This window comes from Pelophylax lessonae, assembly GCF_965119305.1.
Source record: "Pelophylax lessonae genome assembly, chromosome: 1".
Classification (NCBI taxonomy): Eukaryota; Metazoa; Chordata; class Amphibia; order Anura; family Ranidae; genus Pelophylax; species Pelophylax lessonae.
This window is the reverse complement of record NC_138768.1, coordinates 777,346,214-777,369,267: the sequence shown is the minus strand read 5'-3', so window position 1 is coordinate 777,369,267 and position 23,054 is coordinate 777,346,214.

Genomic DNA, 23,054 nt, shown 5'->3' with positions numbered 1-23,054 from the left:
CACTGCCCACCCACCACTGATATATAAAGTGGCACAGCAGCTTGCAAAGTAAAAAAAATATATATATATTTTTTAAATTGCAGTTGCCTGGGTGCCAGTGACTGCTGTCAGGTCCACAGAGAGTGTACTGTGCCACTGCCCACCCACCACTGATATATATGCCTGCAAGAGAAAAAGCCAGCCGCAGAGAAGCCGTATTCCTGAAAATATAAGAAAAATGCTGTTTTTTAAGGGTTCTGGACATGCTACAGAGCTGAAACTTGACAGGTACACTTTTTAGACCCCCCAGACACTGAATACAAAAAATGACATGCCTGCCTAAAAAAATGCCCTCTAAATGCCTGCAAGAAAAAAAGCCAGCCGCAGAGAAGCCGTATTCCTGAAAATATACGAAAAATGCTGTTTTTTAGGGGTTCTGGACATGCTACAGAGCTGAAACTTGACAGGTACACTTTTTAGACCCCCCAGACACTAAATACAAAAAATGACATGCCTGCCTAAAAAAATGCCCGCTAAATGCCTGCAAGAAAAAAAGCCAGCCGCAGAGAAGCCGTATTCCTGAAAATATAAGAAAAATGCTGTTTTTTAGGGGTTCTGGACATGCTACAGAGCTGAAACTTGACAGGTACACTTTTTAGACCCCCCAGACACTAAATACAAAAAATGACATGCCTGCCTAAAAAAATGCCCGCTAAATGCCTGCAAGAGAAAAAGCCAGCCGCAGAGAAGCCGTATTCCTGAAAATATAAGAAAAATGCTGTTTTTTAGGGGTTCTGGACATGCTACAGAGCTGAAACTTGACAGGTACACTTTTTAGACCCCCCAGACACTGAATACAAAAAATGACATGCCTGCCTAAAAAAATGCCCTCTAAATGCCTGCAAGAAAAAAAGCCAGCCGCAGAGAAGCCGTATTCCTGAAAATATAAGAAAAATGCTGTTTTTTAGGGGTTCTGGACATGCTACAGAGCTGAAACTTGACAGGTACACTTTTTAGACCCCCCAGACACTAAATACAAAAAATGACATGCCTGCCTAAAAAAAATGCCCGCTAAATGCCTGCAAGAAAAAAAGCCAGCCGCAGAGAAGCCGTATTCCTGAAAATATAAGATAAATGCTGTTTTTTAGGGGTTCTGGACATGCTACAGAGCTGAAACTTGACAGGTACACTTTTTAGACCCCCCAGACACTAAATACAAAAAATGACATGCCTGCCTAAAAAAATGCCCGATAAATGCCTGCAAGAGAAAAAGCCAGCCGCAGAGAAGCCGTATTACTGAAAATATAATAAAAATGCTGTTTTTTAGGGGTTCTGGACATGCTACAGAGCTGAAACTTGACAGGTACACTTTTTAGACCCCCCAGACACTAAATACAAAAAATGACATGCCTGCCTAAAAAAATGCCCGCTAAATGCCTGCAAGAGAAAAAGCCAGCCGCAGAGAAGCCGTATTCCTGAAAATATAAGAAAAATGCTGTTTTTTAGGGGTTCTGGACATGCTACAGAGCTGAAACTTGACAGGTACACTTTTTAGACCCCCCAGACACTGAATACAAAAAATGACATGCCTGCCTAAAAAAATGCCCTCTAAATGCCTGCAAGAAAAAAAGCCAGCCGCAGAGAAGCCGTATTCCTGAAAATATAAGAAAAATGCTGTTTTTTAGGGGTTCTGGACATGCTACAGAGCTGAAACTTGACAGGTACACTTTTTAGACCCCCCCAGACACTAAATACAAAAAATGACATGCCTGCCTAAAAAAAATGCCCGCTAAATGCCTGCAAGAAAAAAAGCCAGCCGCAGAGAAGCCGTATTCCTGAAAATATAAGAAAAATGCTGTTTTTTAGGGGTTCTGGACATGCTACAGAGCTGAAACTTGACAGGTACACTTTTTAGACCCCCCAGACACTAAATACAAAAAATGACATGCCTGCCTAAAAAAATGCCCGCTAAATGCCTGCAAGAGAAAAAGCCAGCCGCAGAGAAGCCATATTCCTGAAAATATAAGAAAAATGCTGTTTTTTAGGGGTTCTGGACATGCTACAGAGCTGAAACTTGACAGGTACACTTTTTAGACCCCCCAGACACTAAATACAAAAAATGACATGCCTGCCTAAAAAAATGCCCGATAAATGCCTGCAAGAGAAAAAGCCAGCCGCAGAGAAGCCATATTCCTGAAAATATAAGACAAATGCGGTTTTTTAGGGGTTCTGGACATGCTACAGAGCTGAAACTTGACAGGTACACTTTTTAGACCCCCCAGACACTGAATACAAAAAATGACATGCCTGCCTAAAAAAATGCCCTCTAAATGCCTGCAAGAAAAAAAGCCAGCCGCAGAGAAGCCGTATTCCTGAAAATATAAGAAAAATGCTGTTTTTTAGGGGTTCTGGACATGCTACAAAGCTGAAACTTGACAGGTACACTTTTTAGACCCCCCAGACACTAAATACAAAAAATGACATGCCTGCCTAAAAAAATGCCCGCTAAATGCCTGCAAGAGAAAAAGCCAGCCGCAGAGAAGCCGTATTCCTGAAAATATAAGAAAAATGCTGTTTTTTAGGGGTTCTGGACATGCTACAGAGCTGAAACTTGACAGGTACACTTTTTAGACCCCCCAGACACTGAATACAAAAAATGACATGCCTGCCTAAAAAAATGCCCTCTAAATGCCTGCAAGAAAAAAAGCCAGCCGCAGAGAAGCCGTATTCCTGAAAATATAAGAAAAATGCTGTTTTTTAGGGGTTCTGGACATGCTACAGAGCTGAAACTTGACAGGTACACTTTTTAGACCCCCCCAGACACTAAATACAAAAAATGACATGCCTGCCTAAAAAAAATGCCCGCTAAATGCCTGCAAGAAAAAAAGCCAGCCGCAGAGAAGCCGTATTACTGAAAATATAATAAAAATGCTGTTTTTTAGGGGTTCTGGACATGCTACAGAGCTGAAACTTGACAGGTACACTTTTTAGACCCCCCAGACACTAAATACAAAAAATGACATGCCTGCCTAAAAAAATGCCCGCTAAATGCCTGCAAGAGAAAAAGCCAGCCGCAGAGAAGCCATATTCCTGAAAATATAAGAAAAATGCTGTTTTTTAGGGGTTCTGGACATGCTACAGAGCTGAAACTTGACAGGTACACTTTTTAGACCCCCCAGACACTAAATACAAAAAATGACATGCCTGCCTAAAAAAATGCCCGATAAATGCCTGCAAGAGAAAAAGCCAGCCGCAGAGAAGCCATATTCCTGAAAATATAAGACAAATGCGGTTTTTTAGGGGTTCTGGACATGCTACAGAGCTGAAACTTGACAGGTACACTTTTTAGACCCCCCAGACACTGAATACAAAAAATGACATGCCTGCCTAAAAAAATGCCCTCTAAATGCCTGCAAGAAAAAAAGCCAGCCGCAGAGAAGCCGTATTCCTGAAAATATAAGAAAAATGCTGTTTTTTAGGGGTTCTGGACATGCTACAAAGCTGAAACTTGACAGGTACACTTTTTAGACCCCCCAGACACTAAATACAAAAAATGACATGCCTGCCTAAAAAAATGCCCGCTAAATGCCTGCAAGAAAAAAAGCCAGCCGCAGAGAAGCCGTATTCCTGAAAATATAAGAAAAATGCTGTTTTTTAGGGGTTCTGGACATGCTACAGAGCTGAAACTTGACAGGTACACTTTTTAGACCCCCCAGACACTAAATACAAAAAATGACATGCCTGCCTAAAAAAATGCCCGATAAATGCCTGCAAGAGAAAAAGCCAGCCGCAGAGAAGCCGTATTACTGAAAATATAATAAAAATGCTGTTTTTTAGGGGTTCTGGACATGCTACAGAGCTGAAACTTGACAGGTACACTTTTTAGACCCCCCAGACACTAAATACAAAAAATGACATGCCTGCCTAAAAAAATGCCCGCTAAATGCCTGCAAGAGAAAAAGCCAGCCGCAGAGAAGCCATATTCCTGAAAATATAAGAAAAATGCTGTTTTTTAGGGGTTCTGGACATGCTACAGAGCTGAAACTTGACAGGTACACTTTTTAGACCCCCCAGACACTAAATACAAAAAATGACATGCCTGCCTAAAAAAATGCCCGCTAAATGCCTGCAAGAGAAAAAGCCAGCCGCAGAGAAGCCGTATTCCTGAAAATATAAGAAAAATGCTGTTTTTTAGGGGTTCTGGACATGCTACAGAGCTGAAACTTGACAGGTACACTTTTTAGACCCCCCAGACACTGAATACAAAAAATGACATGCCTGCCTAAAAAAATGCCCTCTAAATGCCTGCAAGAAAAAAAGCCAGCCGCAGAGAAGCCGTATTCCTGAAAATATAAGAAAAATGCTGTTTTTTAGGGGTTCTGGACATGCTACAGAGCTGAAACTTGACAGGTACACTTTTTAGACCCCCCAGACACTAAATACAAAAAATGACATGCCTGCCTAAAAAAATGCCCGATAAATGCCTGCAAGAGAAAAAGCCAGCCGCAGAGAAGCCGTATTACTGAAAATATAATAAAAATGCTGTTTTTTAGGGGTTCTGGACATGCTACAGAGCTGAAACTTGACAGGTACACTTTTTAGACCCCCCAGACACTAAATACAAAAAATGACATGCCTGCCTAAAAAAATGCCCGCTAAATGCCTGCAAGAGAAAAAGCCAGCCGCAGAGAAGCCATATTCCTGAAAATATAAGAAAAATGCTGTTTTTTAGGGGTTCTGGACATGCTACAGAGCTGAAACTTGACAGGTACACTTTTTAGACCCCCCAGACACTAAATACAAAAAATGACATGCCTGCCTAAAAAAATGCCCGATAAATGCCTGCAAGAGAAAAAGCCAGCCGCAGAGAAGCCATATTCCTGAAAATATAAGACAAATGCGGTTTTTTAGGGGTTCTGGACATGCTACAGAGCTGAAACTTGACAGGTACACTTTTTAGACCCCCCAGACACTGAATACAAAAAATGACATGCCTGCCTAAAAAAATGCCCTCTAAATGCCTGCAAGAAAAAAAGCCAGCCGCAGAGAAGCCGTATTCCTGAAAATATAAGAAAAATGCTGTTTTTTAGGGGTTCTGGACATGCTACAAAGCTGAAACTTGACAGGTACACTTTTTAGACCCCCCAGACACTAAATACAAAAAATGACATGCCTGCCTAAAAAAATGCCCGCTAAATGCCTGCAAGAAAAAAAGCCAGCCGCAGAGAAGCCGTATTCCTGAAAATATAAGAAAAATGCTGTTTTTTAGGGGTTCTGGACATGCTACAGAGCTGAAACTTGACAGGTACACTTTTTAGACCCCCCAGACACTAAATACAAAAAATGACATGCCTGCCTAAAAAAATGCCCGATAAATGCCTGCAAGAGAAAAAGCCAGCCGCAGAGAAGCCGTATTACTGAAAATATAATAAAAATGCTGTTTTTTAGGGGTTCTGGACATGCTACAGAGCTGAAACTTGACAGGTACACTTTTTAGACCCCCCAGACACTAAATACAAAAAATGACATGCCTGCCTAAAAAAATGCCCGCTAAATGCCTGCAAGAGAAAAAGCCAGCCGCAGAGAAGCCATATTCCTGAAAATATAAGAAAAATGCTGTTTTTTAGGGGTTCTGGACATGCTACAGAGCTGAAACTTGACAGGTACACTTTTTAGACCCCCCAGACACTAAATACAAAAAATGACATGCCTGCCTAAAAAAATGCCCGATAAATGCCTGCAAGAGAAAAAGCCAGCCGCAGAGAAGCCATATTCCTGAAAATATAAGACAAATGCTGTTTTTTAGGGGTTCTGGACATGCTACAGAGCTGAAACTTCACAGGTACACTTTTTAGACCCCCCAGATGCTAAATCCAAAGAAATTTTTTATTTTTATTTTTTTTAATTTTTCCAATAATTGGCTCTCTATCAAAAAATTATAATTTTTAAGAACTTTTTTTTGCGTGATCCCTCTCCGGCATGCCACAGTCCAGGCGTTAGTCCCCTTGAAACAACTTTTCCATCACTATTGTGGCCAGAAAGAGTCCCTGTGTGTTTTAAAATTCGCCTGCCTATTGAAGTCTATGGCGGTTCGCCCGGTTCGCCGGTTCGCGAACATTTACCGATGTTCGCGTTCGCCGTTCGCGAACGGCGAATTTTAGGTTCGCGACATCACTACTTATGACATAGCTCCGGTCCTCCAAGACCATAGATTCGAGTGAGGGCCATCTTGTCCTCACTCGACTTCCTGCCTCTGAGGATCCGGGACCGGATAATTTTCCCCGCTGTCAGCGGGTCCGGTAAGCTGGGAAAACGTCTGGGATGCGGCAGGAGGGGGGGGGGGCACCTCTTCCCCTGCACTGTAAGGGTAATTCTGTGGCGAATTTGCCACTGGGACCACCCTTATCTGAAAGCCGACCGCCCGCCGTTTCAAAAAATACCGGGGTTATGGCAGCTATCTGCTGCCATAACCCCAGTATTTAGCTTTTAATGGCCGACGCATATAGTCGTTAGGCGGTCGGTAAGTGATTGCATGTATATGGCAAACAGGTGACGATGACTGATGGGGTGACAGGTGACGATGACTGATGGGGTGACAGGTGACAATGACTGATGGGGTGACAAGTGGCGATCACTGATGGGGTGACAGGTGACGATGACTGATGGGGTGACAAGTGATGATGATTGATAGGGTGACAGATGACGATGACTGATGGGGTGACAGGTGACGGTGATTGATGGGGTGACAGGTGACGGGCGATGGTCACTGATGGGTGACAGGTGACGGGCGATGGTGCACGGTGGTACTGATGGCAGTCTCTGGTGACCGGTGAACTTTAGGCTATGTTCACATGTGAGCGTAGCGATCACGGACAGAATCACTGCGATTCTGCCCGCGATCCAGAAATCATTGCAAATCGCGGGACGCCTGTGCGTTGCCCGTGATTTGCAATATCACCCCAAACGCTGTGCGATGTTGCTGTGATTTCCGCCTGCCGAATCGAGGTAACATCACGCAAACAACGCATGACGCCCCAAAGAAACTCTTGTACCTTTTTTGGGCGTCATGCGTTGTTTGTGCGATGTTACCGCGATTCGGCAGGTGGAAATCGTGGCATCGCACAGCGTTTGGGGTGCTATTGCAAATCACGGGCAACGCACAGGCGTCCCGCAATTTGCAATGATTTCCGGATCGCGGGCAGAATCGCGGTGATTCTGCCCACGATCGCTACGCTCACATGTGAACGTAGCCTTATGGGTGTCAATTTCTGGGCACTGATGAGGTGACTGTTGGGTGACAGGTGCAATTGGGGGGGGGGGCTGAGGACTGTGTGGGGACCTTTATTTGTGTGATTTTACATTTGACAAGGTGTACAGAGCAGTAACTCACTATTTCTATCTCTGCTCTCCTCACACTGGAAACTGTGTGAGGGGAAAAGAGCTAGTAACAGTGAGTTACTGCTCTTTGTTTACATTTTGTGATCGGCTGTGAATGGATTCACAGCCGATCACTTAGTAAACAGTCACTGTCAGTGACTGTTTACTACCGCCGGTGACAGCTGTGTTTCTACGGAACACAGCGCCACAGACATGACCGCGCTGCGCGCTCCCGATCACGCATGCATGGTCATCTTCCGGGCTGCTGTATTGTGATCGGCTGTGTCATTGGAACCCAGCCGATCACGTGGGAAACAGCCATGCCCATTGGCTGTTTCCCCCCTGCCGGTGACCGGTTGTGTCCCGGGGACACGCCGACACCGGCAGTGCACGGCGGCGCGCACGCGATCGCGCGCCTGCCCTGCATTCCTGGATCACATCATATGACGTCCACCCAGGATAATGGCTGCACCGTCCCGCCGTCATATGACGGCGGGCGGGCGGCAAGTGGTTAATTATATCAGTCCCCAATTTTGCACTCCACTACTCTAAAGGTCCCACATTCATGTATACTTGCAAGCATAAAGCAATATCTTATCACAAGAGCCTGCCCCTGACCTACAATCAAAGGTAATGTTATGTGTTACAATATATAAAAAGCACTTCCCCTGCTAACAAATAAAATGTCAAATACCAATATACTGTACATACAATAAATAAAAGTAGAACTATAGGCAAAACTTTTTTTTTTCATTTTGGATAGGGTAATGGAGGATTATAACCCCTGTCAGATTTTGTTTCACCATCTGTGTCTGATTTCCCTTCACTTCCTGTCCCTTAGCCAAACAGAAATTGAGAGGAAGTTCTTGCAAACTAAGGGAATCCTTGGGGACCTCCTGATCACCGGATCGAGTGTCCCCATTGGAAGATTTCCCTGCTATTACTTTTCTGGGGACAACCCAAAATGTAGGATTTTCTTTTACTTTCACTTTCAATGATAATGGTAAACTGGACAAATAGAGAGGGTGAATCTCCTTAAGGGGGGGGGGGCACAGACAGCAATAAAAACTGACAGGGATTCTAATCCTCCTCCACTCTATCCAAAACGAAAAAAAGTTTTTCCTTTAATTATACTTTAAAACTAACTGTAAGGATCCAAGTGATTTAAAATTCATAAAATATTCAACTCCTGCTAATGTAATCTAGTAAACATACAACTTTTAAGTGTTGTCAAACCCCCTCCCCCTCTCTCCACACACACACACACATTTATTTTGCATCTCCATAAAAGCAGTATATTTTATTCACCCCAAGTTTCCAGGTTCACTTCACTAAATCCTGCATTGGTCTCCATCATCAGTGTCTCCTAAGGGCAGATACTCACCACAATGACATAACAACTATACTGTAAATACTATACTATACTTTACTATACTCAACATCGGTCCAGTGCCAATACCTCCCCAGGTGCCACTAATTTCCATCACACCGGATGGATATTTCTTATAGATACCCAAAGAAGCTTCCTCAAGGTAGAAATCTATAGTTTAGTTACAGGTTGTTATGTTGACCTACCCACTATACCACTATTTGTGTCACTGAGTTAAAGCAAGAATGCAGATTAAGTAAGCCAGAAGACCCCGATCTGGCTATTCCAGCGAGAGTTTTAATGGCAGCAAGGCAACAACATTTTTAGAAGATAAAGTCAGTAATGTCAGCTCTCATAGTTCCCCTATGCAATATTTCTTTTACACCAATAGCTTTTTTCTGTTTTATACCTACTCGGTAATACAATTTCTCATGAGCAAAGAAAGTGCAAGCTACATCTCTTATATTAATATCGTCTTCAATTGCACTTAAATGCACTTTTGCCATAGTGCAAAGTATCTGAAATCTCATCTAATGGGCAACTCTAAGCAATTTTTATGTGAACATCTGGCCTGGTGTTTTTATATTACCAAACATAGACAAGATAATATATGCCTTGGTAGATGGTCAATCATAGCCACCAACACCGGTACCTGCTTTGTTACTTAGTTACTGTTTCCTCCTGCTAAAGGGCCTTAAAGTATGTCTGAGACCAATATACTGTATATACATTCATGCCATCTTTGTCTTGTTGGGGGTTATTGGCCTTCACTTCCATCCTTGTTTAGACCCAGATGCATATTCTCCCTGTGTTTCACATTCCAAAGACATGCTGGTTGGTTAATTGGCTTCTGTGTAAATTGGCCCTAGTATGTTTGTGTAGGTCTAAAAATTCCAAATGCAGCAACCTAGACTGTAGCCTTCTAAGTATTCTTTTCAAACAAACAGACACATTGGAAAAGTAAGGTGCTAAGGTTTGAAGTTAACAAAAGAGTGAAATGCAGTAATGGTATGGCCCGTTAAAAAGTTGTCAACCAAAACAAGTGACCCCATAGGAAGGTTTTTGCTCTGCTCCTCAACTTTCTCTCACTTTCAGTTTTGGTGACATTGCTCTCCAGGGCAAATAATGAAGTGAATATTTCCAATGGGGACACAGACAGTAATAAAAAACAGAGAGGGGTTCTAACCCATCCCCACAATATCCAAAACAGCTCCTGTACTTTTCCCTTGGATGGGAGCTTCCTATGTAGCCCTTGGATGGGGGCTTCCTATGTAACACATAGGAAGTGTTGGCTTTAACTAGTAGGTGGGTACAACTCCTAACTCAGTCTGGTGAAAACCTCAGGGTTCTGAAACACAGTGAGACAGACAATTGTAAATAATAGGCAACTTTATTTAGCATTGCCTGCATGCTGATTTTTTTTTTTTTTTGTACAAACAGAAACTTCAGTTCAATGATTAAAACAGTATTTGCATTAGGACATCAAAAATGTGACATCGTAGTTAATTTTCTCCGAACTAGCCAAGCTAACTACAAATTCCAAACTTGTCTGTAGGTGAGCTCACAGATCAGTGTTGGGGCCCTAACAACTGCAACACATTTATTTTCAAAGTAACAAAGTAGAATCCAAAGTATTGTGTTTTTCAGATACTACACACTGAAGGAAACAACAGGTGTGCGGTCCATTTAAAGGAAGAAACATCTCTTCCCAGGCAGCTTACTTTATTCAGTAAATACTACTGGAAAGCAGTTGTCTATTTTTATCCTATGCCTTAACTGGCAATCTTTCATTGGCTATTTAATACAGCCTATCAAACTCTTCTGGTGAAATGAACCAGTAGTTAAACATACAGCCCCTTTAAAAAATAACACATTTTGTTGCTTTGCAGCTTGAAATGAAGACACACAGTTTTTGTTTTATCCAGCTGCATTTACTAGTGCAACTTATAACATCCAAGTGAAAGATATAACACCAACATGTCAGGAAAAAAAAAAAAATTAAAAACAGAATCATGGAGTTGGAAAAAGGATCACCCCCCTTATGTCAGTATTTTGTTGGACCGCCTTTTGCTTTAATTAAAGCCTTTAGTCTGTTGGGATATGTCTCTACTAACTTTGCATATCTAGACTTTGCAATATTTGCCCACTCTTTTTTGCAGAACTGCTCAAGTTCAGTTAAATTTGATGATGACCATTTGTGGACTGCAGTCTTCAAGTCATTCCACAAATTCTTAATGGGTTTTAAGTCTAGTCTCTGACTAGGCCATGCAAGGACATTCACCTTTTTTCCTTCAACCATTGTGTGGTCGATTTTTCTGTGTGCTTTGGGTCAATGTTTTGTTTGAATATAAACCTTTTTCCCATTGACAACTTTCTGGCAGAAGATTTTCCTCAAGAATTTGATGATATTTTGCCCCATCTATTCTTCTTCCATCCTGACAAGTGCTCCAGTCCCTGTTGCAAAGAAACACCATATTCAGTTACGATATTACCACCTCCATGCTTTACTATATGTATAGTGTTATTTGGATGGATTTCCACCAGAAATATTGTTTGGTGTTGAGGCCAAATAATTAAATTTTAGTCTCATCTGACCACCTTAAACAAACCTTGAAGATTCTCAGGCCATGTGGAAAAAGGTGTTATGGTCAGATGAGACTAAAATTTAGTTATTTGGCCTCAATATTTTTATTTTTGTTTATTTATTTATTTTATTTTATTTTATATTTATTTTTATGTTTAATTTTATTATTATTTTTATTTTTATCTTTATTTTCATTTTTATTATTTTTTATTTATTCTTTGTTTAATATACAATTTTATGTAATACATATTTAGAAAATATTTTATTGAACACTATTCTGACTCGGATTGTTGTGATAGTGATCTAACCCTTGTGAGACCTCTGTGCCTGGCCTGTATAAGCAGATAAGGTCACTGCGGACAATCCTCCTCAGATAGCTTGAACTCACCAATACTGGTTTCATCCAAAAGATGGTCTATTCTGAACATCACACAACAGGAATACAGCAGAATGAATGGATTTCAGTATTATGCGGTCAAAAGATGATGCTTTCCTTAGCTTAGCATGTGGAGTACAAGAGTCCCTGTTACATGAGGTAAATGCGAGCAGCCATGACACAGGAAGTACAGAAGAGCAGGGGGTGGAGTTTACATACAAGGAAATGATGTACTGTATCAAGCTCACAGGAGGAACAAGAGCATTACCAAAGAAGGCCAGAAGGGGCAGCAAATACTTACTCATAGAAAAATACATGGTAAATAAATCACAGAATATATTATTGTAAATTGCATCTACAATAATGAGAATATTAACTGTGTAACAGCACAAACACATTGAACACATGCAGTGAACGCTTCACGGAAACCTTGGAGGTTAGCCATGATATATATGATGAGCCCATGAATATTGATAACATTGAGAGAATACTTAAAGGGGGTCCATACCTACAATTGCTTATCAGTACCAAGCCCTTTAGACCCCTATGCTGTACGGCCGAGGGGTCCACGCCTTCTGGTAAGTGGATTCATTGTTGGGGGAGGAGTGAACATGGGATCAACGATCAACAAGAAGTCACTTGGATGTTCCCATTTTTTGAGCACCAGCCACGTTTATTCACTGGATGATCACATGGACACTTATATTTTCAGCCCCAAATCCAATCATTGTCAAAAACTTGTAGACTTCACCTCCGCAACATCTCTAAAATTCGCCCCTTTTTAACAACTGAAACCACCAAGCTACTCATTCACTCCCTTGTTATTTCTCGCCTTGACTACTGCAACTCCCTTCTCATAGGCCTACCACTTCATAGGCTATCCCCTCTTCAGTCTATCATGAACACTGCTGCCAGGCTTATCCACCTTACCAACCGCTCAGTGTTTGCCTCCCCTCTCTGCCAATCCCTACACTGGCTCCCGATTGCCCAGCAAATTAAATTCAAAATACTAACCATAACATATAAAGCCATTCACAACTCTGCCCCGAGCTACATTACCAATCTTGTCTCCAAATATCACCCAAACCGTCCTCTCCGCTCCTCTCAAGACCTCCTATTCTCAAGCTCCCTTGTCTCCTCCTCCCATGCTTGTCTCCAGGGCCTCTCCCATCCTCTGGAATGCTCTACCTCAACCTGTACGGCTATCTCCTACTCTAGCTGCTTTCAGGCGATCCCTGAAAACTCATCTCTTCAGGGAAGCCTATCACACTGCCAACTAATCTTCCATCAGCTCATTCCCTATTGTTACAACCTCTTGTAACACTTGCCCCACCCCATTAGATTGTAAGCTCTTCTGAGCAGGGCCCTCTTAATCCTCTTGTATTTTATTGTATTGTAACTGTATTGTCTCCTTCTAACATTGTAAAGCGCTGCGTAAACTGCTGGTGCTATAGAAATCCTGAATAATAGTAATAATAATAATATTTTTTTTTATTTACTGAAATACCTATTTATACTCATTTACATTTTATATATTTTCTATCACTGGGGTTTATATTAGTGAAGTACATATTCATATTCACCCATTTATCAGCACTGGGATTGTATAATAATTTATTCACCATTGCCCACACTGGGTTTTATTGCACGTATTCACAAGAAGTAAGGTACAGTGTTTGGAATTCACTGGATTAAGTTCATTTTTGGTTACTTGCTGTTTTTTTTTTTTTGTTATACTGTATTATTTCTTCACTGAGTGATGAGCAGCAGCGGCAGTATTGTATTTTCTTTCTCATTCTTTGTTGCCTACCGCAGGGTGGACTCTGAATTTAGAGTCATTATCACAACAAAATGTGATTATTTTAATGGGGGGGGGGTGATTCTTTTCTATACCCACTGTATGGCAGTACTGTATAGCAGAAAAATAATCTAAGGCCTTGTCCACAAGGGTTGTTTTAGTCTGTGCCCTTTGCAGGGCTGTGTTTTACCAGCAGAGGGATGCACAGGTGTTGCATTCATCCCTATGTCAGTAATCCCATAGCTGTCTATTGAGGCACAGTGGTTGCACAGATGCAGCTGCTGTTTCCAATATGACATCTGTAAGAGTGCATGGCCTAAATACAAACAGGGTGCATTTGGGACCGTGCACCCACACGGATGTCGCACTAGTAGCAGTGGCTGGGTCTGTGCAGCTGCTGTGTCCCAACTGATGACTATGGAAATGCCGGAATGGGGGTGCACCTTTGTATCCCCTTGCTTGTAAACACAGCCCTACACAGGACATGGATTAAAATGCCCTGTGTGAACGAGGCCTACTTCTAGAAATTTGGGGGAAAGTGAATGCAACTTGCCTTTGAAGACTTTGTGGCACTTACAACCCAGCACTTAGCTCTCCTCAGTCCTCGTAGGGTCCGTCCACACCATTTATATTTCTTTTTCAACTTTATTTAATTTAAAAAAAAAAAAACAATATATTTACAGTATCTCACAAAAGCGAGAACACCCCTCACATTTTTGTAAATATTTTATTATATCTTTTAATATGACAACACTGAATGTAATTTCTTCAGTGTTGTCACGTGAAAAGATATAATAAAAGATTTACAAAAATGTGAGGGGTGTACTCACTTTTGTGAGATACTATAACTCTATGCAACAGAATTGTTAAAAGAATCCATCAGAATGTCTTTCTGAAGTGTCTCTCAGCTACGTTCTTTCAGAATGTTCTCTCACCAATCCTCTTCCTCTGACACTTGTGGCAAAATATTACTTCCTCTAATTTTACACTCTACAGGCTGCCACATATGGCTCTCTTTTGATAGCTATCCTATAAAGATAAATTGTTGTAGCCCTTCCCTTGTTGGTGTTGTCTAAAGTCCATTCATAGCAGGTTGCTTAGGAAAGATCATTCGCTAGTGGCAGAGAACAGTGGGAAATAATATACAATTCTGCAACATAACAGATGAATTATTATTTTGCAACTTTGCAAAGTAAAACTGTTTTGCAGAACATCACCACAGTAGGTAGTATAGCAAATGTCTATAGGTTTGCTACACCAATAAAAAAGACTAATAACTACACATGTCTATGCTTATGCAGCGTTACTGGGCTTGTATTAACTTCTCTGTAGTTGCTCTTTGGCAGTCTGTATTGGATGAACCTGCTGGGTCCCTTCTACAACTTTTATCTCAAGTACAGCCCAGTAATGATGCCACCACTACATTTATAGGACAATATCTGGATTTAAAAAGAAATGTGGTGCACAGCATATGGGTTTATATTCTTTTTGGCTATTGTAAAATATATTTTAATGAACATTTTGACCACATTTTTTAAGGTACAACCTGGCTCAGCTTGTCGGTAAAAAATAGGAATGTTGGGAAAAAAAGAGAGCCTGGCACAACATGCTCCCTTCAAATGCTCTTTAAAAGGCCATTGTAGTAGTTCTAATGGAGTTTTACAAATGGAGCAAGGTTTAGGTTCAAAACCCTCATATCACTGGTGGAAAGAGTTTTCAGTAAGGCACTTTTCAACAGGCATCTAGCAAACTTTTTCACCACTGAAACTTGCTAAATGCCTGTGTGTACTGGTTCTAAAAGTAAAGTTCCAGCCAACTTTTAACAGTAGAGTGAATTTTTTGCACGTGGATCACCCGTAGATGAAACCTGATTACAGCTAAACACACTATACAAGATAAATGGTAAACAGCCATCAAACAGACTGCATCCATACAGTGACAGAAGCAATCCATTTGAAGGGATGGTTAATTTCCCTAAGGCAGCGTGCAATTCATTCTAGAGTAATTTATACTTAGAAACCAAAAATTGTAAATACATCTTCAATGTATTCTGTTTTCTAAAAATAATCCTCCCCTTTTGTAAATGTCAAATGGAACTCTCATTTAAACTGTTACCTTGAGTAAAATATCAATAGATGGGAATTTTAATTGATTTAATTCAACCGCAATCTAAGCAAGCACAAAGGTTATAGACAGGGAGCACCATTCTATTGTAATGATATAAAATGTGTAGTCAGGCAGTCAATGGAATAAAACAGGCGACTTGGAAGCATTACAGTGTGAAGAGAGAAAAAAACATGAATTTTAAGTGTGTACATGAACCTTCTTCTTCATTTAAGCAGAATAACATTCACAAAACCACACTGGTCTTAGTATTTATGGGAAAAATCTTTCAGTATTATAACAAATGAAACTTACAAATCTACATTTGCTCCTTCCTACAAAGTAAAGCTGCCTTTTCTTCTCCTTTTAATTCCTTTTAATTTCTTTGGCTCACACAGGGGGCTAGGCTTTTTCTCCAGTTCAGCGTGAAAGGTCTTAAACAGAAGTAAAAATGTGTTATTTTCGTATGAAATGAGACTGGATTATACATTGTACAGTGTGCGAATTCACAAATTGTATAACAAATGCTGTAATCTTGTTTTCTAGCTAAAAGCTCTCGAATCGTGTCCTAGTTTCTCCTTCGATTTATCAATGGTAAGATCAGCGTTTTGCATCTTAAGAAGAGTTTGAAATATGGTTTGTATTTGGAAAGCTTCTGGCTTTACATTAGTCGAGTTTTCATATTTTCATGCAAAACACAGAAGGTTTGTTATGTATGTATGAGAAGAGAACATTGTGAGGTTTAGGTTCAGAGTAGTCTATGACCAAGTAAATGGGATAGCAAAATATGGACAAGGATTTGCATATTTGTGCAATTGTCCCAGTATTCAATGAAAACTATTTGAAATCATACTACAAATTATGGCAGAAATTTGTCCTTGTGCAAAAATGAAACATGTTTGTGAATAAATTTGCAGCATAAAAAGTGATAGATAGATAGATAGATAGATAGATAGATAGATAGATAGATAGATAGATAGATAGATAGATAGATAGATAGATAGATAGATAGATAGATAGATAGATAGATAGATAGATAGATAGATAGCGCTACCCCTGCAGGGGCCACTGATTATAGCTGGTTCTTCATTAATAGTATAGAGGCTTTCACCACCACAAGCACCAGTCCATACACTCAAGCTCCAATAACTCAGTCTAGGGGATGTCTTTTTGAATTTTATTGCATGGAGAACGTTAAACAGGAGAGAGGTGAATGCATGATATACTTCAAAAATGATTAGCAACAACAGTGAGTGAAAAATCTTCTCCTTAATCTCTTTGTCTCTAGGTGACTGGCAATATTGAACAGTCTAAGGCCTTATAGCTGTAGACCGGTGTGTCTTCAAACTGCGACCTGAGGGCTGGATGTGGTCCTTTGCTCGCCTTTATCTGGCCCTTGGAGCACTTTTTTTCCCACTGATACAAGACACTATTCCTCCCACTAACACCAACAATGGGGCATAATTCCTGCTACTGACATCAACAACAGGGCACTATTTCTCCCACTTACACCAAAAATGGGGCACTATTCCTCCAACTGACACCAATGATGGGACACTATTCCTCCTATGGATTCCAATGAAGGGTCACTATTCCTCCAATTCACACCAATGATGAGACACTATTCCTCCGACTGATACCAATGATGGGACATTATTCCTCTGACTAATACCAATTATGGGACACTATTCCTCTGACTGACACCAAAGAAGGGACACTATTCCTCCCACTGATACCAATGATGGGTTACTATTCCTCCCACTGACACCAGTGATGGGGCACTATACTTTTCACTGATACCAATGATGGGCAATATTCCTGCTATTGGCACCAATGATGGGGCACTATTCCACTTACTGATACCAATGATGGGGCACCATTCCTTCCACTGATACCAATGATGGGCAATATTCCTCCCATGGACACCAAAGATGCATTGTGTACTCCCACTTATGCCAGGAAAATTTTTACTCCCAATGGCCACAGTCCAGCCTCCCTAAAGTCTGAAGGAAAGTAAACCGCCCCTTCATTTAGAGAGTTTGGAGACCCCTGCTGTGGACCTTAAGGGAATTTCCTTTGGCATCTGGTTACCTTGCACCCTTGCACAAATATTGGTACCCAATCTCATTTTCAGAATGCTGCACAGTTACAGGGGCATTCTTTCTCCAGGATCACACTCCAGGATCCTGCTGAGGACAGGGAAATGGCCAGAACTCTGAGACCCTGTGAGAGCTGTCTAAGTCTATAGCTGCCACTGACACCTACATCCCTAAAAGAGCACACAGCCACTCTAGTGTGTGCTAGAAGTAGTGTAGCATGTGTTAGAGTTTGGAGTAGGTATATTCTAGTTTGGCTCAGAGCTAAGCTTGAGCCATGGAATTTGGGTCAGGGTTTACCAGAGTTCAGTGCTGGGTATCTCATCCTGGCAGCTCTTTGGTTCTTCCCCCTCGTCTCAAAGGTTGGAGAATCTTCTAGAATTAGTGGGTGGAGATTAAAAGAAGCTGGCTTGAATATTTATAGAGACTCAGCCAATCCCCAGAGGCCGGCTGGAAGGGGGCTACTACTCCATAAATATACATGGGCCATGCCAGCAGGGCAATCAGGTGGAAGATGGAGATTCAGTGTTGAGGAGGCTGTCGGTGGCCCTTGAGGTGAACCCCTAATCTGGGGGGGTGTCATGCCTCAGGCTGAGGGTGTAGTGCTGGAAGGATCCTGCCATAACACACGTGAGGAAGCCCTTCCTTGAGGTATGGAAGCAAGAGAGGACAGAGTGAGTAGATCAGCACTGTTGGGGATTGACAAGGGGGGAGACACATGTAGCCAGCCTGCCTGAAGATGGCCGTGTGCTTAAAGTATTTGTAACCTTAGTAAATCGATTCACTGTCAGTCCCTCTCCTTTATCAGGTGATAATGCACAGTGTAAGTGTTTATTGCAATAGATTCCCCTAAATACCTTTTTTTTGGAGATCTTCAGGCTAATCACATGGCTCCCCGGACTAAAGCAGGAGAGGCCGAGCTCTCCCTCTGATCTCAGTTGGGAGGTCATGTTACCGCCGTGATGGCTGCTCAGCCCCTCCTGCTGAAGCCCATGGATCAGACTTGCAGAGCGGCTGGGAGTCATGTGACCGACCTGAAGATATCTAAAAAAATGTATTTAGAGGCATTGATTTTAAATAAACACTTGTGCTGTGCATTATCACTGGATAAAGGAGAGGGGCAGGCAGTGACATTTGTTAAAATTGAATGTACTACCAATGGCGGCAGGGGGTGGCGGAGACAGCTCACACAGACACACAGAGCTGACAAGCAGGGAGGATACGGCGAAGAGGACAGAGGAGAGAGCAGATGATGGAGGCGCGTAAACTGACCCTGGTGTAAGGGCTCAGTAGCCATGATAAACCATGGTCAGTTTACAGGGGGGAGGGCAAAAACAGGCAGGATCAGCCAGGTAAAGCCTGGGACTTTTATAGTAAAAATGCCCATTAGCGCTGTCTTGACGCCAGCTGACGCTAGCCAACGCTTACTGGCGCTTTGAACACACTGTATCTCTGAAAGCTGTGCTGGAACTCCTACTTAAGTCCAGGAGATCCAGGACTGTAGAATATTGAACTTCTGACACTGCTGACACTCACAAGTCACTGACTACTCCCTCCAGCCTTGCACTGGCTTGAGGTAGCTTGTTGTGAATTCCTGTTAGGCTGCAACTCTTAACTAATGCACTACACACTGTGCACTGACTCTTCAGGGCCCAAACTGCAGGCACCCCCTTTAACTCTTCAGGGTCCCCTGACTAGGTACCTACTTGGATCCTAGAACCTTCTCCGGAGTGGTCCCCACTGACACTAGGCAGACCCCCAGGGGCAATCCTCAGTACTCACGACCTGTGTCCTGGGACTGGACCCCTCTTTCCCTCCACTGGTTCTCGGTGCACAAGATCCCCGCAGCTCAATTCAGCATCCTCTGGATTCTCAGACAGCACCCCGAGACATCCACTTCCTCAAAAAGGAGGAGAGACAGCCGTTCTCTCCCTCCTGGGACTCTGCTCCCACCAAAGATGCTGAATAACGCACTCCCCTCACACTTATACCCATTCCCAGAATCCTTTGCAGCAGAATCTGCCTTCTGGGGCAGTTACAAGCCTGAATGTGTCCCTGATTGGGTTTCCTCCACTGCCCTATGAGAAGCCTCTCACAGAGCCAGTAGGGAGACTCCCCTCTCAGCAGACACACCTGGAAGCAATGACACCCTAACCAAAAAGCAATCATGGCCCTGCTGTTAGGCAGACAAGGCCCACCATGCATTTACCTAGCACCTACCTGTAGGGTGCTACACCTGTATATAGGAAGATGTCCCTAAAGTTGTTGTTGAAGTTTTAAACAATACAAAAATGTGCGCTCAGCTGCAAATATGTGAAATCAAAAGACTGCTGCAATCAAACACTCCTTGAATAGCGAGGAGAAAAAAAAACATTGTAAAATAAATAAGATGTGCTATTTTTGACTGATATATTATTCTAAAAATGATTAGGTAACTGATGCAATAAACATGGGCAATTAGCAAAATCAAACAATAGTAAATGTTCAAATGGCAAAGTGTCACTAGATGAGTAAAACTCTTGTTGCCTAGAACAGTGTACCAAGTGAGTTACATCAAAAATATTTTTTTTTGTAAATAAGTAGCCACAATCTTTTTAGAAAAATGACAAAAAATAAATGATGCAAAAAGTTCATAAATAGTCCAGTGCTCCACAATTCAACGTGGTTAGCGAAAAGATGATGCTCCAACTGTTCCACATGCAAATACAACAAACTATTTGTAGTGTTTCTGAAATAATCTTGCACAGCCGCAAAAGTGACGTCAACTAGCGCGGACCGCACTGCAGGCGGCCGTACAAGATTTTATCCCATATCGCTCAAATTCATTGTCCTTGATGTAAGTGCAATTTTTATTTAATAAGCCAGCTTTTTATGCATGAATGCACTATGAGCGTCTTCCATTATCTTTTATAACCACATTATGTGATTAACGAGATTTAGGCTTCATGTACACGGGACGTTTTAAAACCTCTCCTGAATGCTGGAACTTGACAGCTAGTAACCGACGGTTAAAAAATTCATTTTTGCCATGTTTACATGCCGCGTTTAGCGTTTAGAAGCGTTTTTACATTGTAAAATGGTCAGAAATGAATCCCCATTGAAAACACCTATAAACAAAATGCTTATAAACGCGAGTTACCGCACACAATTTTGCACGCTGTTACAAGCATTTTGCATTTCAAATGCCAATAAACTTCTGTCTAAACGCATTTTTTTTGCTTTAAAAAAATTCCACTAAACTCAACTGCCTCTAAACAAGTATAAATGACTCAGTGTACATGGACAGATAAAATAACATAGAGGAGAGTTCAGAGGCTGCTGAAAAAAACGCACAACTGCTCCTAAACATCTGTGTACATGAGGCCTAAGGAGCACTATAAGTCTGGATACATTCCCTGGAGCTACATAGTTACATAGTTAGTCAGGTTGAAAAAAGACACAAGTCCATCTGGCTCAACCAATAAAAAACAAAAAAAAAAAACAGTAAAGAAAACCCAACTATACAATCCCATATACACAATCCTATAACCGCAGTTGATCCAGAGGAAGGCGAAAAAACCCCAGCAAAGCATGATCCAATTTGCTACAGCAGGGGAATAAATTCCTTCCTGATCCCCCGAGAGGCAACTGGATATTCCCTGGATCAACTTTCCCTATAAATATTATTACCCATTTATATTATGTACACCCAGGAAAGAATCCAGGCCTTTTTTAAAGCAATTTACTGAGCCAGAACCACCTCTGGAGGGACTCTATTCCACATGTTCACAGCTCTTACGTTGAAGAAACCTTTCCATATTTGGAGACGAAGTCTGTTTTCCTCTAGGCGTAAAGAGTGCCCCCTTGTCCTCTGTGTTAACATTAAAGTGATTAACTCAACACCAAGTTCACTATATGGACACCTTATTATGTTTTTATAGATGTTGATCATATCCCCCCTTAATCTCCTCTTCTCAAGAGAGAATAAATTCAGTTCCTCTAGTCTTAGCTCATAGCTGAGCTCCTCCATGCCTCTTATCAGTTTGGTTGCCCTTCTCTTTACTTTCTCCAGTTCCCTGATGTCCTTTTTAAGAACTGTTGCCCAAAACTGAACTGCATATTCCAGAGGAGGTCTTACTAATGATTTGTATAGGGGCAAAATTATATCTCTCTCTATAGAGTCCATGCCTCTGTTAATACAAGAAAGAACTTTGCTTGCTTTGGAAACCGCAGTTTGGCATTGCATGCTATTATTAAAACGTCACGCTGCTACTGACGGGGGATGCGGCGGCCATTTTCCTGGTGGGTTACCGGCTGAAGATACTCCACACTACATGTTTAACTTTTCCAGCCAAAATGTGAGTTGCCATTTTGCTACTTTGATATAAATAAAAAGTCACTCGACTTTATTACACTATGGGAGCTGTCTTTTCTCTCTATATGCAATATTACTGAGAGGAGCGGGTATGACCGATGAGAGAGCCGGTGTGAGACCTTTCTTATTGCAGCTCCAGGTTTCATCCCCCGCTGACCATGATCCCTGTAAAAAACTATTTAGTCGCAAGGAATGCATGAGGTCATACAATGTGTTTAGAGGAGAAGAGATTTAACCTCGGGCTACGCAGGGGGTTCTTTACTGTAAGGGCTACAAGACTGTGGAATTCCCTGCCACAAATGGTAGTAACTACATACGTCCACACACACGTCCACACACACCTACACGGGTTGAACTGGATAGACTATTGTCTTTATTCAACCTCCCCTACTCAATAACTATGTAACAGATATAACTGCAAACTTATTACGGTCATTAAAAGTTATGACGCCTTGCTTTTGTTTCAACAAAGTAATCTACAATGCGTTCAATGTTGAGTCTTCTAGCTTTCTCATTTTCTATGCTTAACAAAGCAAGTCCAGTGAGCCTTTGTTGAGACATGGTGTTTCTCAAGTAACTTTTAATTAGTTTTATTTTTGAAAATGACCTTTCTGCAGTTGCTACTGTTACTGGGAGTGTGAGGAACAGCAGTAATGCAATGCAGACATCTGGGACAGTAGAAGACAGTGCACTGTTTTCAACAAGTAGTAAGTAAGCAAAATCCTTGACAGTGGAACAACTGCGAATCTGTTCTTGAAGTGCTGAACGGAATGAAAGAAGCTGCCCAGGAAAATCTGGTGATAGATCCTCTTTGTAAAATGCATTCCGTTTTGATGCTGCTGCAATCAGATTGTCTTCAGATTGGGAAGTAAGAATGGCAGGCGGAACTATTTCAAATCTATGAAGGACTGCATTCATACCTGTAAATCGGTCTAACAGCTAGTTTATAGTGTCCAAGCATCTATAAAATACAGTTAATTTAAAGCATTCCTCTGGTTCAGATAATCTTTCATCTACG